The following is a 15907-nucleotide window of genomic DNA, read 5'->3' as shown; positions in this document are numbered from 1 at the left end:
CCTTAACAAGATTCTAGCTAACAGAATCCAGAAACACATAAAAAAAAAATACACTATGACCAGGTAGGCTTCATCCCAGAGACACAGGGATGGTTTAACATACGTAAGTCAATAAATGTAATCCAACATATCAACAGAGCCAAGGTCAAGAATCACATGATTATCGCCACAGATGCAGAAAAGGCCTTTGATAAAATTCAACATTCATTCATGCTAAAAGCTCTGGAGAAAATAGGAATAGAAGGAACATTTCTAAAAACAATAAAAGCCATTTATGACAGACCAATAGCCAATATTATACTTAATGGGGAAAAGCTACAACCAATTCTCCTAAAATCAGGAACAAGGCAAGGATGCCCACTGTCTCCACTCCTCTTCAATATAGTCCTAGAACCCTTAGCCAGGGCAATAAGGCAAGAAAAAGACATTAAAGGGATCCACATAGGGAAAGAAGAAGTTAAACTATCCCTTTTTGCAGACGACATGATACTATACCTCCATGATCCCAAAAACTCCATCCCCAAACTCTTAGAAATCATAAATCATTTTGGCAAAATAGCAGGATACAAAATAAACCCACAAAAATCAGTTGCCTTCCTATACACTGATAATGTACAGGAAGAGAGGGAAATAAAGGGAGCAACCCCATTCACAATAACCTCCCCAAAAATAAAATATTTAGTAATTAACCTAACCAAAGATGTAAAAGAACTATTTAATGGGAACTATAAAAAGTTAAAGAAAGAAATTGCAGAAGACACTAGGAAATGGAAAGACCTCCCATGCTCCTGGATAGGCCGACTTAATATAGTAAAGATGGTAATACTTCCAAAACTAATATACAAATTCAATGCAATTCCTATTAAAATCCCAATGACGTACATCACTAAAATACAGAAAACAGTCCAAAAATTCGTATAGAAGAACAAAAGACCTAGAATAACCAAAACAATTCTAGGGGATAAAGACAATATGGGAGGGCTATCCATGCCGAACTTCAAACTCTACTACAGAGCTATAATAACAAAGACAGCATGGTACTGGCACAAAAACAGACCCGAAGACCAATGGAACAGAATAGAAGATCCAGAAATAAATCCACAGGCCTAGAGCCAGCTGATATTCGACAAAGGAGCCAAAGACATACAATGGAAGAAACACAGCCTCTTCAACCGCTGGTGCTGGGAAAACTGGGCAGCCACATGCAGAAAACTAAAATTGGACCCCAGCCTATCACCATACACCAACATCAACTCAAAATGGATTAAAGACCTTAACATTAAACCTGAATCTCTGAAACTACTGCAGGACAGAGTAGGAGAGACACTTGAACTAATAGGCACAGGAAGGAACTTCCTGAACAGAGTCCCAGGGTCACAACAAGTTGGAGAGAGACTCGACAAATGGGACTACCTTAAAATAAAAAGCTTCTGCACAGATAAAGCTCTCACAACCAAGCTAGAAAGACAACCAACCAATTGGGAAAAAATATTTACCAGCAATATATCAGACAAGGGGTTAACATCCTGTATATACAGGGAACTCAAGAAACTAATCCATCCCAAACCTAACAAACCAATTACTAAATGGGCAAGGGAACTAAAGAGGGACTTCTCAAATGAAGAAATAAAAATGGCAAAGAAACACATGAGGAAATGTTCATCATCCCTGGTGGTGAAGGAAATGCAAATAAAGACAACCCTGAGATACCACCTTACCCCAGTCAGAATGTCCCACTTCCACAAATCAGCCAACGACAAATGCTGGAGGGGATGTGGAGAAAGAGCAACCCTATTACACTGTTGGTGGGAATGTACACTTATACAACCACTTTGGAAATCAGTCTGGAGGGTCCTTAGAAAGCTAAAGATTGACCTCCCTTACCACCCAGTCATACCACTTATAGGCATCTACCCTGAACAACAGGAACCAATATACAAGGACACGTGCACCTCCATGTTTATTGCAGCACTGTTCGCAATAGCTAGGATATGGAAAAAACCTAGATGCCCCACCACAGAAGAATGGATCCAAAAATTGTGGTATCTATACACAATGGAATATTATGCAGCCATTACAAATGACAAAATAAAGGCATTTGCAGGGAAATGGATGGAGCTAGAAGGAATCATGTTGAGCAAGGTCAGCCAAGAACGAAGAGACAAATGGTACATGGTCTCCCTGATAAGTGGATGCTAAATCCAAAATGTTAGGTGATATGACAAAACTAACAGGACTTAAGAAACAAAGAACTCCCACTCATCTGGTTGAACCACAACTAAATATCCCCATGCTGCAGATCACATATATGGTATATAACATGTGAGCACCGTTATATATTACAGACTGTGATAGACAATTTGCTCCAGGAAAGTTAGAATGAACTTGTGACTTTAAATGAGCATCATTATTCCACAGTACTGTGAATTTCCGGAAATTATGTAATCACATAATCACAAAAAAAAAAAAAAGAACATCGGGGAAGGGAGGGAGGGAGGGGATGGTAGGGGAAAACAATGGAGGGGGTAACAATGTTCAAGAGGAAGTGTACTCATTACCCCACTCATGTAACTGTAACCCTCTGTATAGTAGTTTTACAATAAAAAAAGAAAAAAAAAAGTTCAAGGGCTGGAAAGTTAACTCAGTGGTGGAGTGATAGCCTTAAGCTGAAGAGCTGAGGGACAACACCCGGGCCCTGAGTTCAAGCTCTATGAAAAACAAATAAGTAAACAAATAAATGTTCAATATACCTTAAGTGCTTAACTTAAAAAAAAAATTCTGGGAGAAGTGTCCAGTGTTATAGAGCCCAGGTACAAACGATAAGATACAGTACTAAGAATATGGGGACTCTAGAACAGTCTTAAGGCCCCCAAGGAAGGAGGGCTCCACAACTTCCCCAAGGAAGAGACACACCTCCATAGAGAAATTCACAGCACCCATCTTTCCCAAGAAGCTCTGCTCTGCATCCTAGCAATATGGAAAGTGCCTCATTCTGTCTACAATAACAGGTGGCATTTTTTTCCTTTTAATTCTGAGAGAGGGCAAAGGTGTTTAGGAAGTCAGGATGCGAAGAACAAGACAGAGCACTCAGAACCTCGGCGATTTAAAACATTATTGTTTTACAGTGACTAGGTTCTAAATGCTCTACACATTCCCCAAAGGAAAGAAAGGGAACTAAAGAGAGTTAGAGAGCATCCGTCTATCCCAGGCATCTTCGGTCTGCATCCTAGCAGGGCTTAAACCTCCTCACACTGTCCCCATTAACAAGTCCCAATGTTTTCCTTGTAATTCTGGGATTGCAGAGCAGTGTTAGGAAGCTCAGGATGAAAACGACAAGAGAGAGCCCTGAGAACTTGGGTATCTTAAAACAGAACTGTTTTTTGGCGCCTCAGTTGTGAATACTCTCCACCTTCCATAATGAAGAGACAAGCCACCAAAGAGAAATAGACAGCATATTTCGGTCTCTAGTAGCTCTTATGTGCATCCTGGCATGGTTCACAGCCCCTCTCAGAATCACCAGCCATAGGTCAAAAGTTTTCTTTGAAATATTGGGAAAGTTGAGGAGGTTTTGGGAGCACAGCATGCAAATAAAAAGAAAGAGCACTCACAACTTGGGGACCTTAAAACAATTGTCCAAAGGAGAGAAAAGCCGCTGAATAGGAATAGACTGCATTTTTCTCGTCCAGGAAACTCTCTTCTGCATCCATCAGGGCTTAATGCCCCTCACACTGTCCACAGAGCCCAGTGCAATTTGTTTCATCCAATTCTGGGAGAGCTGACCTGTGTTAGCATGCGCAAGATACAAGTGAAAAGGTAGAGCACTCAGAAATTGGTGACCTTAAAACAGTTTTAAGGTCCCAGAGTGAGGAGGCTCTAATCCTTACCAAATGGAGAGACAAGCCTCCAAAGATATATGGACACCACCGACCATTCTCACTAAGTCCTAATCTACATTCTAGCAAGACTGAAAGTTCCATATACTGTCAACAATAACAGGTCCAATTATATTCCTTGCAATTCTGGGAGAGCTGAAAAGTGCTTGGAAGCACAGGATGCAAACGACAAGATAGAGCAATACAGAAATTCGGCGCCTTAAAACAAAATTGTTTTTCAGGGCTCAAATTCTCAATGATCTACACCTTCCCCAAAGGAGAGATCCTTGGGGCAGGTGTAGAGCCCTTCATCCTTGGGGGCCTTAAGACTGTTCTAGGGTCCCCGTATTTAGAGTACTCTATCTCATCGTTTCTACCTGCACTCCCTAACACTAGTCACTTCTCCCAAAATTGGAAGAACAAAGTTTGGACTGTTTACTGTGGATAGTGCAAAGGTCATTAAGCCCTGCTAAGATTCAGAGCACAGTTACCTGCGACAGTACAATGCGTTCTATTTCTCCTACGTGGCTTGTCTCGCTTTTGAGAAAAGTTGAGAGAACTCAGAAATTGGAGACCTTAAAACAATTTTCTTTATGGTCCTCAAATTCTGAGATCTCTCTATATCTAAAGGTTCATTTTCCTAACATCACATTACCTGACCTGATCCGCTTGACTCATACATATACTAGATATTGCAAATAATGGAAGCCATGGGAAGGTCACCAATTGCTCTATCTTGTCGTTTGCATTCTGAGCTCGCTAACACAGGTCTGCTCTCCCAGAATTGGATGAAACAATTTGGACTGGGCTCTCTGGACAGTGTGAGGGGCATTAAGTCCTGATGGAATCAGACCAGAGTTGCCTGGGCGAGATAAATGCAGTCTATTACTATTTTGCGGGGTTTCTCTCCTTTGGGTTAGGTGTAGAGCACTCAGAACTTGGGGACCTTAAAACACTTGTTTCAAGGTCCCCAAGTTGTGAGTGCTCTTTCTTGTCATTTGCATCCTGTGCTCCCAAAACCTCCTCAGCTCTCAAATACTTCAAAGAAAACTTTTGACCTATGGCTGGTGATACCGAGAGGGGCTGTGAACCATGCCAGGATGCACATTGGAGCTACTAGAGACCGAAATATGCTGTCTATTTATCTTTGGTGGCTTGGCTCTTCATTATGGAAGGTGGAGAGTATTCACAACTGAGGCGCGAAAAAACAGTTCTCTTTTAAGGTACCCAAGTTCTCAGGGCTCTATCTTGTCCTTTTCATCCTGAGCTCCCTAACACTGCTCAGCAATCCCAGAATTTCAAGGAAGAAATTGGGACTGGTTAAAGGGGACCGTGTGAGGAGGTTTAAGCCCTGCAAGGATGCAGACAAAAGATGCCTGGGATAGACCGATGCTGTCTACCTCTCCTTAGTGCCCTGTCTTTCCTTTGGGAAATGTGTAGAGCATTTAGAACCTGGTCACCGTAAAACAATAATGTTTTAAATGGCGGAGGTTCTGAGTGCTCTATCTTGTTCTTTGCATCCTGAGTCTTAAACACTTTTGACCTCTCTCAGAATTGAAAAAAAAATTTCACCTGTTATTGTACACAGAGTTGAGTCACTTTCAATATTGCTAGGATGCAGAGCAGAGCTTCTTGGGCAAGATGGTTGCTGTGAATTTCTCTTTAGAGGGGTGTCTCTTCCTCAGGTAAGGTGTAGAGACCTACTTCCTTGGGGGCCTTAAGACTTTTCTAGGGTCCCCATATTCTGAGTACTCTATCTTACCGTTTGTACCTGGGCTCCCAAACACTGGTCACTTCTCCCAGAATTGTAAGAACAAACTTTGGACTGTTCACTGTGGATAGTGCAAGGGTCATAATGCCCTGTTAAGATTCAGAGCACAGTTACCTGGGACAGAACAATGCTTTCTATTTCTCCTAAGTGGCTTGTTTTGCTTTTGGGAAAAGTTGAGAGCACTCAGAACTTGGAGACCTTAAAACCATTTTCTTTATGGTCCGCAAATTCTGAGAGCTCTCTCTTGATGTTTGCATCCTGTGTTCCCAAACCATCCACAGCTCTCCCAAAATTGCAAGGGAAAAAGATTGACCTGCGGATGGTGACACCAAGAGGGGCTTTGAACCATGCTAGGATGCACACAGGGGCTGCTAGAAACCGAACGATGTTGTCTATTTCTCTTCAGTGGCTGGTCTTATCTTTTTTGAAGGTATAGAACTTTCAGAACCTTGGCGCCATAAAACAATTTTGTTTGAAGTTCCCCACATTCTCAGTGCTCTATCTTGTCGTTTACATCCTGAGCATCCTAACACTCGTCAGCCCACCCTGAATTGCAAGGAAAAAATTCGGACTTCTTACTGTGGACAGTGTAAGGGGTTTCAAGCGCGGCTAGGAGGCAGACTGCTGTTGCCTATGATAGAACCATGCTGTCTATTTCTCTTTAGTGTCTTGTATCTCCTTTGAGGAATTGTAGGGCCTTCAGAACTTGGGCACCATACAATTTTGTTTATCTCACCGAAGGTCTGAGTGCTCTATCTTGTCCTTAACATCCTGAGATCTCAAAAACTTTTCAGCCCTCCCAGTGGTAAGGAAAAAAACGGAACCTGTGATTGTAGACAGGATGAGACACTTTCTGTCTTGCTGGGATGCAGACCAGAGCTTCTTGGGAAGATTGGTGCTATCAATTTCTCTATGGAGGCGTGTCCCTCTTTGGGGAAGGAGTCAACCCTCATTGCTTGAGGGCCTTCAAACTGTTTCAAAGTCCCCAAGCTCTGGGTGCTAAATCTTTTCTTGTTTTTAAAATTAATTATTTATTCATTTGTTCATTTTTTTGTGAAAACAATGTACAGAGTGGTTACAATTACCTGTGCAAATAAATGAGTACATTTTTTATAAAGTATTGTAACGTCCTCCTTTGTTTTCCCTTCCCATCTTTTCCCATCCTCCTCCTGCTCTCCCCCACAGTCCTCCCCTCTGCCATAACACCACCACTCACAAACCAAAGTGGTAAAGTTCGTTTTGGACATAACGGCGTGCACATCACATTTTTGCAATTGGTCCATCTTTATCCCTATTATACGAATTGTGTTTCCCCTTCCCCTCCACAAATTATACCGACATGAAATACAGTGAATGCAGTGGTTATACAATGGGGGAGGGAATTACAAAGTAAAAAAGAAATGATCTTATGAATGTGTCATAAACAATCGCTTGAAAGCAAATAAAAAAAAACACTTGAATACATATCTTAGGGTTCATTTCATTAACATCACTTTATCTGACTTTCTCTGCTTTACTCAAACTTTCGTTTGTATGCTGAACTAGCTAACACTGGTCACCTCTCCCAGAATCGGAAGAAAAAAATTGGACTGGTTACTGTGGATGGACAGTATAAGGGGCTTTCCGCCATGCTAGGATGCAGACTGGAGTAACTTGGGTTATTATGATGCGGTCTATTTCTATTTAGAGGCTTGTCTCTCCTTTGGGGAAGGTTTAGATCATTTAGAATTTGAGCCCTGAAAAACAATTTTGTTTTAAACGCCGAATTTCTGTGTTGCTGTATCTTGTTGTTTGCATCCTGTGCTTCCAAACACTTTTCAGCTCTCCCAGAATTGCAAGGAATATAATTGGACCTGTTATTGTTGACAGTGTATGGATCTTTCCGTCTTGCTATGATGTAGATTAGGGCTTAGTGGGAAAGGTAGGTGCTGTCTATATATCTTTGGAGGCTTGTCTCTCCATTGGGGAAGGAGTAGCCCCTCCTCACATTGGGACTTACAACTGTTTTAAGGTCACAAATTTCTGTGTGCTCTATCGTGTCGTTTGCATCCTGAGCTCGCTAATACAGGTCAGCTCTCCCTGAATTGCATGAAACAAATTGGACTGGGTTCTGTGGACAGTGTGAGGGGCAATAAGCGCTGATGGATGCAGACCAGAGTTGCCTGGAGGAGAAAAATGTAGTCTATTTCTATTTCTATTTTGGCGAAGGTGTAGAGCACTCACAACTTTGGGATCTTAAAACAAGGTCCCCAATTTGTGAGTGCCCTTTCTTGGTATTTGCATCATGTGCTCCGAAAACCTCCTCAGCTCTCCTAATAATTCAAAGAAAATCGAATCATGCTGTCTATTTCTCTTTAGTGGCTTGTATCTCCTTTGAGGAATTGTAGAGAATTCAGAACTAGGGCACCATAAAATATTGTTTACCTCACCGGAGGTCTGAGTACTCTATCTTGTAGTTTGCATCCTGAGATCTCAAAAACTTCTCAGCCCTCCCAGTGGTTTAGTTTTGGCATGTCAATATTTGCTAGGAAAAGTCCATTTCTGTCAAGTTCTCAAACTTATTAGCATAAAGTTTTGAGAAGTATTCCCTTATAATGTTTTGATTCTTGGTTTTTTCCGTGGTGATGTTTCCATTCTCATTTCCGAGTTTATTTATTTGGGTGTGTTCTCTTCTTTTTCTGATAAGATTTGCTAAGGGTCTTTCAATTTTGTTAAGTTTTTCAAAGAACCAACTCTTTGTTTTGTTGATTCTTTCTATAGTTTTTTTGGATTCTAATTCATTTAATTCTGATTTAATTTTAATTATTTCTTTCCATCTACTGGATTGGGGTTTATCTTGCTGCTCTTTTTCAAGGAGGTTTAGATGTGTCATTAGATTGTTGGTTTCAGATCTCTCCAATTTGTTGATGTAGGAGCTCAGAGCTATAAACTTGCCTCTGAGTATTGCTTTTGCTGTGTCCCAGAGGAGCTGGTAATTTGTGTGTTCATTTTTGTTGAAAAGCATGAACATTTGAATTTTCTTTCTAATCTCTTCCATGACCCACTCGTGATTCAGGAGTGTGTTGTTCAGCCTCTATGTGATACCAGTCTTTCTTAGGTGGCTTTTGGTGTTGAATTCTAATTTTATTCCCTTGTGGTCAGAGAGAATGGAAGGTATAAATTCAATGTTTCTGAATTTGGACAAGTTTGCTTTGTGGCCTAAAATGTGGTCTATTTTAGAAAATGTTCCATATGCTACTGAGAAAAACGTGTATTCTGATGCTGCTGTGTGAAACGTTCCATAGATATCTGTTAAATCTAGTTTATCTATGTAGCTGTTTAGATCTGCGGTTTTTCTGTTGAGTTTTTGCTGAGTTGATCTATCTAGTGGGGAGAGTGGTGTGTTAAAATTCCCAACAATTAATGTCTTTGGAGTTATATGGGATTTGAGGGAAAGTAGTGTATCTTGGATAAATTTGGGTGCTCCATTGTTTGGCGAGTAGATATTTAGAATTGTAATATCCTCCTGAAAGAGAGATCCCTTAATTAGTATGCAGAGACCTTCTTTATCTCTTCTCACGAATTTCAATTTGAAGTCTATTTTATCTGATATTAGGATTGTAAGTCCCGCCTGTTTATGGAGGCCGTTTGCTTGGTAGATTTTGTTCAAACCTTTAACACTGAAAATGTGTTTGTTTTACGGGCAAGATGTGACTCCTGAAGGCAGCAGATAGAAGGGTCTTGTTTTTTACTCCAACTAGACAGTCTATGTTGCTTAATTGGGGAGTTCAGTCCGTTAAAGTTAAGAGAAAGGACTGAGAGACATTTGGGAGTTCCTGCCATGTTATCCACCTTCTTGGGGGTTGTGAAAACTTCTTCCTATGGTTCTTGGATTCTCAGTTTGGGTGCAGTTTCTTGACCTTTATTGTGGTCTTGTTGGTTTTCTATGTGTAGGACATCTTTAAGAATCTTTTGTAGGGCTGGTTTGGTGGAGATGTATTGTTTCAATTCTTCTTTGCTATGGAAGGTTTTTATTTGGCCTTCAGTTATGAAGGAGAGTTTAGCTGGGTACGGTATTCTTGGTTGAGAGTTGTTTGTTTTTAGCGCATGGCATACATCGTTCCAGGCTCTTCCTGCTTTGATTGTCTCTGCTGAGAAATCTGAGGTGATTCTAATTGGTTTTCCTTTATAGGTGATTAATCTTTTCTCCTTGACAGCTTTAAGGATCTTTTCCTTCGTCTGAGTTGATCCTGTGTGCATTATAATGTGACGGTGAGATGTCCTACTCTGGTCTGGTCTGTTTGGAGTTCTAAAAGCTTCTTGTATCTGAATAGGCCTATCTTTTTGCATGTTTGGGAAGTTCTCTGCTAGGATCCTGTTAAACAAATTTCCTAGGCCATTGACTTCTGTTTCTAGGTGCTCCTCTACACCCATTATCCTTAGATTAGGCCTTCTGATGGTGTCTTCCAATGTTGGATAGATCTCTCATATTTCTTGTACTTGTCTTGGAGGTTTGTACGTTCTTTCTCTATAATATCTAGCCTGTCTTCAATCCCTGAGATTTGATCTTCTGCATGGTCTAACCTGCTGTCAATACTTTCTACTTTGTTTTTTATCTTTTTTCCTTCTAATTGGTCAGCTTTAAGTGGCTTCAAGTTCTTTGTTGAAGCTTTTTTTTCGATCTTGTATGAACTTCTTTACTTCCTTAATTTGATGTTCAGTGTTAATTCTCAGATCACTTAGTTGATTGGTTATGGTTTCCTTGGACTCCCATTCCTTCTGTTGGGTTCCATTCAGCATTCCCTTTGTGGTCTCCCTGACTTCCTTCAGCTCTTTGTTAATGGATTCCATGAAAGCCTTTAGTGATCTTTGTGTATTCTCTTCGTGCTCTCTCAATTCCTGTATTACTCTTTGATAAGCTTCCTCCCGTTCATGGGATTCCTGTAGTTCTCTTTGAGTGTTCTCAGCCTGTTCACGCCATTCCTGTCTTTCATTTTAAGTATTCTCAAACTGCTCATGCAAATCCTGTATCAGCTTTTGAGTAGCTTCCTCACGCTTATGATATTCCTGTGTAAACTTTTGGAATGCCTCCTCTCTCTCGATATCACGCTCATACAGAGACCTTTGTATGCTTTCAATCTTTTGATTTATCATGTTTGCCAGCAGTGTTGGTAGAGCTATTTGGGAATTCTCCTCTGTATTATTCATTATCTGTTCTGTCCCCTGATTATCGGGATTGGGAATTGAGATACCCGGATTTGCCATTTTTCTTGTGTTTTTCCGGCTTACTCTGCCCATTTGAGATGAAAATAGCACCAGTTTTGTGCTAGAACACTATCTTAATGCAAGCATCAACCCAAGTCTGAATTTGCACAGTCAATAGTCTACAGATACAATCTAGTTCAACAGATTCATCAATTCAACACCAAATAACTATACGTTAATGGGCTACGAACTGGAAAGAAGAATTTGGAAGACCAGAAATTATTTGGGTTAGGGAGAGATGTGGGTTAAAAAAATAGGAATAGATTGATGTGGGGAGGCTCTGGGAGAGTTAACTAAGTCTTAATCTCAAAGCAGGAAATAGGTTGGATAGGATGAAAGTAGAGAGAGAGAGAGAGAAAAAAAAAAGAAAGGGAACAGGAAAAGAAAAGAGACCAGAAAAAATAGAAAGGTAGAAATTAATAAAATTATGTAGAGTCGATAACAATCTATTTAGATAAGAACGTGAATTTATTGAGAGAAGGGGAGGGATATAAAGGAGATGTGAAAAACTTAAAAATAAAAATGCTTAAAATATTATATAGGTATAAAGAGGTAGTACTGCTATTAAGGAATTTAAGTCTCAGAGGTTTTGGCCTGTGCAATAAATTTGTGGATTAAGTGTGTGCACAATGGGGGATAGGGTCTAATAGTCCACTACAGGTTTATCTGAGGGTGTGCAGGACAAAAATTAAGTCACATAAAGAAGAACGAAAGAGAGGAGAAGGTGAAAAGGATAAGAAAGGAAGAAGAAAAAGAAGAGAAGCTCAGTAGAGCTAAACAAAAAACAAAAAGATAATTTAAAAAAGAGAAAAATAAAGAGAAAGAAGACCAAAAAAGGAAGCAAAAACGCACACTCCCGTATCCCCAAAATAAAAATTATAAGAGGAAAAGAAACTTTCTGGAAAACATTTTTTTTATCAAAAAAGGCAAAGATTAAAGATTGAAAAAAGATTTAGAAAAGAAAAAAAAATTTTTATATAAGATACCAAAAATAAAAACTAAAAAGAAAAAAAAAAAGAAAAAGAAGACGAAGAAGAGAAAAAAGAAAAAAAAAAAAAAAACCCCAAAAAATTTTTGATTTTTTTTTTGCGGGGGGAGGAGTGAGAAAAATCCTGTATTTCCCTTGTGTCCGTAACCAGCCGCTTGTTGGAGTCTCTGGTCTGCTTGTGGTCCTGTGGCTTGGTTGGTTTCTTAAGTCAGTTTGTTCGAACAGGCAGTAAAATGCTCTGCTTTACCCAGGATTTGGTGATCCTCCTCCCAGGCTAGTTCATTGGGAGACAGATCTGCTTTGAGCATCACAAAAGAGGGGGATTCAGTGATGAGGCTAGGATCTGGTAGCTTTTCCGGGGCTGGTTTGTGAAAACCTCACAGAGCCCAGCCTGGAGCCATTCTCAGGGTTTCTGTTTACTGACTTTCAATTGCTTGTCGAGGCTGCTAGAGGGAGGGGCAGCCTCTATCTCTGATTACCCAGTGAAGAAACCCACTCCTCTGACTGGCGCCCGAGCTGGGTGACTTTTCCCTGGGTTGAGCTGAGTCTGGCAGGCCACCGCCGCCGTTAAGTTCTTGTGACCTGCTAAATGACTCGTTTTATTCGAAGGCCTGAGCTGGAGCTAGCAGCTCCGGCGAGCTTTATCGGTATCTAAGATGGAGAATACCGGTGCTGGGGGGGGAGGGGTGGCCTTCCCTCCTCTGCTCCCTGAGAAGGAGTGAGGATGTCAGGCTTCTACTCACGCTGAGTCTTAGTTCCTGGGTCATCTCTGGTCTGTGAACTGCAGGATGAAGATGTCTGCTCCTTGTCGGTTCTTGCTGTTGTTGAGTAGAATCTGCTCGCCTGCTGCATCTGGCACCTTCATCCTGGACTCTCTGTTGCTCAGGTATGGCGGCTGCGCTCACCTGCCACCGCCACAGCTGCTGCCGTCGAGGCAGCTGCTGGCAAGGGCTCAGAAGTGTTTCCTTGCCTGGGTTTCTTTCTCTGGCCAAATTCTCTGTCCTGTGATGACTCACTTGGTGTAATTCTCTGACTTAGGACTGTTCACTGGAACTCTAAGACTGCTTTCTATGCGAGAGCTTACTTAGACTCCAGCTTCTCCTCCGCCATCTTCCCGGATTCTTTTACTCAAACTTTCTTTTGCATGCTGAACTCGCTAAAACTTGTCAGCTCTCCGAGAATTGGAAGAAAAAAAAATTGGACTGGTTACTGTGGATGGACAGTATAAGGGGCTTTCAGCGATGCTAGGACGCAGACCAGAGTAACCTGGGTTAGAAAGATGTGGTCAATTTCTATTTAGAGTCTTGTCACTCCTTTGGGGAAGGTGTAGATCATTGAGAATTAGAGCCCTGAAAAACAATTTTGTTTTAAGGCGCCGAATTTCTCTGTTGCTCTATCTTGTCGATTGCATTCTGTGCTTCCAAACACTTTTCAGCTTTCCCAGAATTGCAACGAGTTTAATTGGACCTGATATTGTTGACAGTATATGGAACTTTCAGTCTTGCTAGGATGTAGATTAGGGCTTAGTGGGAAAGGTCTGTGCTGTCCATATATCTTTGGAGGCTTGTCTCTCCACTGGGGAAGGAGTAGAGCCTCCTCAATTTGGGACCTTAAAACTGTTTCAAGGTCCCAAATTTCTGAGTGCTCTATCTTGTCGTTTGCATTCTGAGCTCGCTAACAGAGGTCAGCTCTCCCAGAATTGGATGAAACAAATTGGACTGGGCTCTGTGGGCAGTGTGAGGGGAATTAAGCCCTGATGGATGCAGACCAGAGTTGCGTGGGCGAGAAAAATGCAGTTTATGTCTATTTAGCGGCTTTTCTCTCCTTTGGGGAAGGTGTAGAGCACATACAACTTGGGGAAATGTTGTGAGTGCTCTTTCTTGTTATTTGAATCCTGTGCTCACAAAACCTCCTCAGCTCTCCCAGTATTTCAAAGAAAATTTTTGATCTATGGCTGATGATAACAAGAGAGTCTGTGAACCATGTCAGGATGCTCATAGGAGCTACTAGAGACCGAAATACGCTGTCTATTTCTCTTTCTCGGCTTGTCCCTTCATTATGGAAGGTGGAGAGTATTCACAACTGAGGAGCCAAAAAACAGATTTGTTTTAAGGTACCCAAGTTCTCAGGGCTCTATCTTGTGGTTTTCATCCTGAGCTCCGAAACACTCCTCATCAATCCCAGAATTGCAAGGAAAAAATTGGGACTGGTTAATGGGGACAGTGTGAGGAGGTTTAAGCCCTGCTAGGATGCAGACCGAAGAAGCCTGGGATAGACCTATGCTGTCTAACTCTCCTTAGTGCCCTGTCTTTCCTTTGGGGAATGTGTAGGGCATTTAGAACCTGGTCACCGTAAAACAATAATGTTTTAAATTGCCGAGGTTCTGAGTGCTCTATCTTGTTCTTTGAATGCTGAGTTTCTAAACACTTTTGACCTCTCTCAGAATTAAAAGGAAAAAAAATCACCTGTTAAGGTAGACAGAATGAGGCAATTTCAATACTGCTAGGATGCAGAGCAGAGCTTCTTGGGAAAGATGGGTGCTGTGAATGTCTCATTGGAGGGGTGTCTCTTCCTTGGGGAAGATGTAGAGCCCTCCTTCCCTGGGGGCCTTAAAACTGTACTAGGGTCCCCATATTCTGAGTACTTTATCATATCGTTTGTACCTGGGCTCCCTAACACTGGTCACTTCTCCCAGAATTGGAAGAACAAAGTTTGGACTGTTTACTGTGGATAGTGCAAGGGTCATTAAGCCCTGCTAAGATTCAGAGCCCAGTTGCCTGAGACAGAACAATGCTTTCTAAGTGGCTGGTCTCGATTTTGGGAAAAGTTGAGAGCACTCAGAACTTGGAGACCTTAAAACAATTTTCTTTATGGTCCCCAAATTCTGAGAACTCTCTTTTGTCGTTTGCGTCCTGTGCTCCCAAACCCTCCACAGCTATCCCAAAATTGCAAGGAAAAAATACTGTCCAGGAGATGGTGACACCAAGAGGGGCTTTGAACCATGCCAGGATGCACACAGGGGCTGCTAGAAACCAAACGATGTTGTCTATTTCTCTTCGGGGATGGGTCTTTTCTTATTCGAAGGTGTAGAGCATTGAGAATCTTGGCGCCATAAAACAATTTTGTTTTAATTTTCTCACATTCTCAGTGCTCTATATTGTCGTTTGCATCCTAAGCATCCTAACACTGGTCAGTCCACCCTGAATTGTAAGGAAAAAATTCGGACTTGTTACTGTGGACAATGTAAGGGGCTTCAAGCCTTGCTAGGAAGCAGACCGCTGTTGCCTGTGATAGAACCATGCTGTCTATTTCTCTTTAGTGGCTTGTAACTCTTTTAAGGAATTGTAGAGCATTCAGAACTTGGGCACCATAGAATATTGTTTACCTCACCGAAGGTCTGAGTGCTCTGTCTTGTCGTTTACATTCTGAGATCTCAAAAACTTTTCAGCCTTCCCAGAGGTAAGAAAAAAAACGGAAACTGTGATTGTAGACAAGATGAGACACTTTCTGTCTTGCTAGGATGCAGACAATAGCTTTTTAGGAAGATTGGTGCTGTCAATTTTTCTATGGAGACGTGTCCCACCTTTGGGGAAGGAGTAAACCCTCATTGCTTGGGGGCCTTCAAACCCTTTCAAGGTCCCCAAGTTCTGAGTGCTCCATCTTTTCTTGTTTTTAAATTTATTTATTTATTTATTTGTTCGTTTATTTTTTTTGTGAAAACAATGTACAGAGGGGTTACAATTACATGTGCAAGATAATGAGTGCATTTTTTATAAATTATTGTAACGTCCTCCTTTGTTTCCCCTTCCCATCTTTTCCCATCCTCCTCCTGCCCTCCCGCACAGTCCTCCCCTCTCCCATATCAACCACCACTCACAAACCAAAGTTGTAAAGTTCGTTTTGGACATGACTTGTATATCACATTTTTGAAATGGGTACACTTGAATCCCTATTTAAACGAATTGTTTTGCTCTTTTCCCCCCACAAATCATAACGACATGAAATACAGTCAAAGCATTGGTAATACAATGG

This window comes from Dipodomys spectabilis, unplaced genomic scaffold, assembly GCF_019054845.1.
Source record: "Dipodomys spectabilis isolate Male_0828 unplaced genomic scaffold, ASM1905484v1 ptg000295l, whole genome shotgun sequence".
Lineage (NCBI taxonomy): Eukaryota > Metazoa > Chordata > Mammalia > Rodentia > Heteromyidae > Dipodomys > Dipodomys spectabilis.
The sequence above is the reverse complement of the archived record's forward strand: the minus strand, read 5'-3'. Positions refer to the sequence as shown.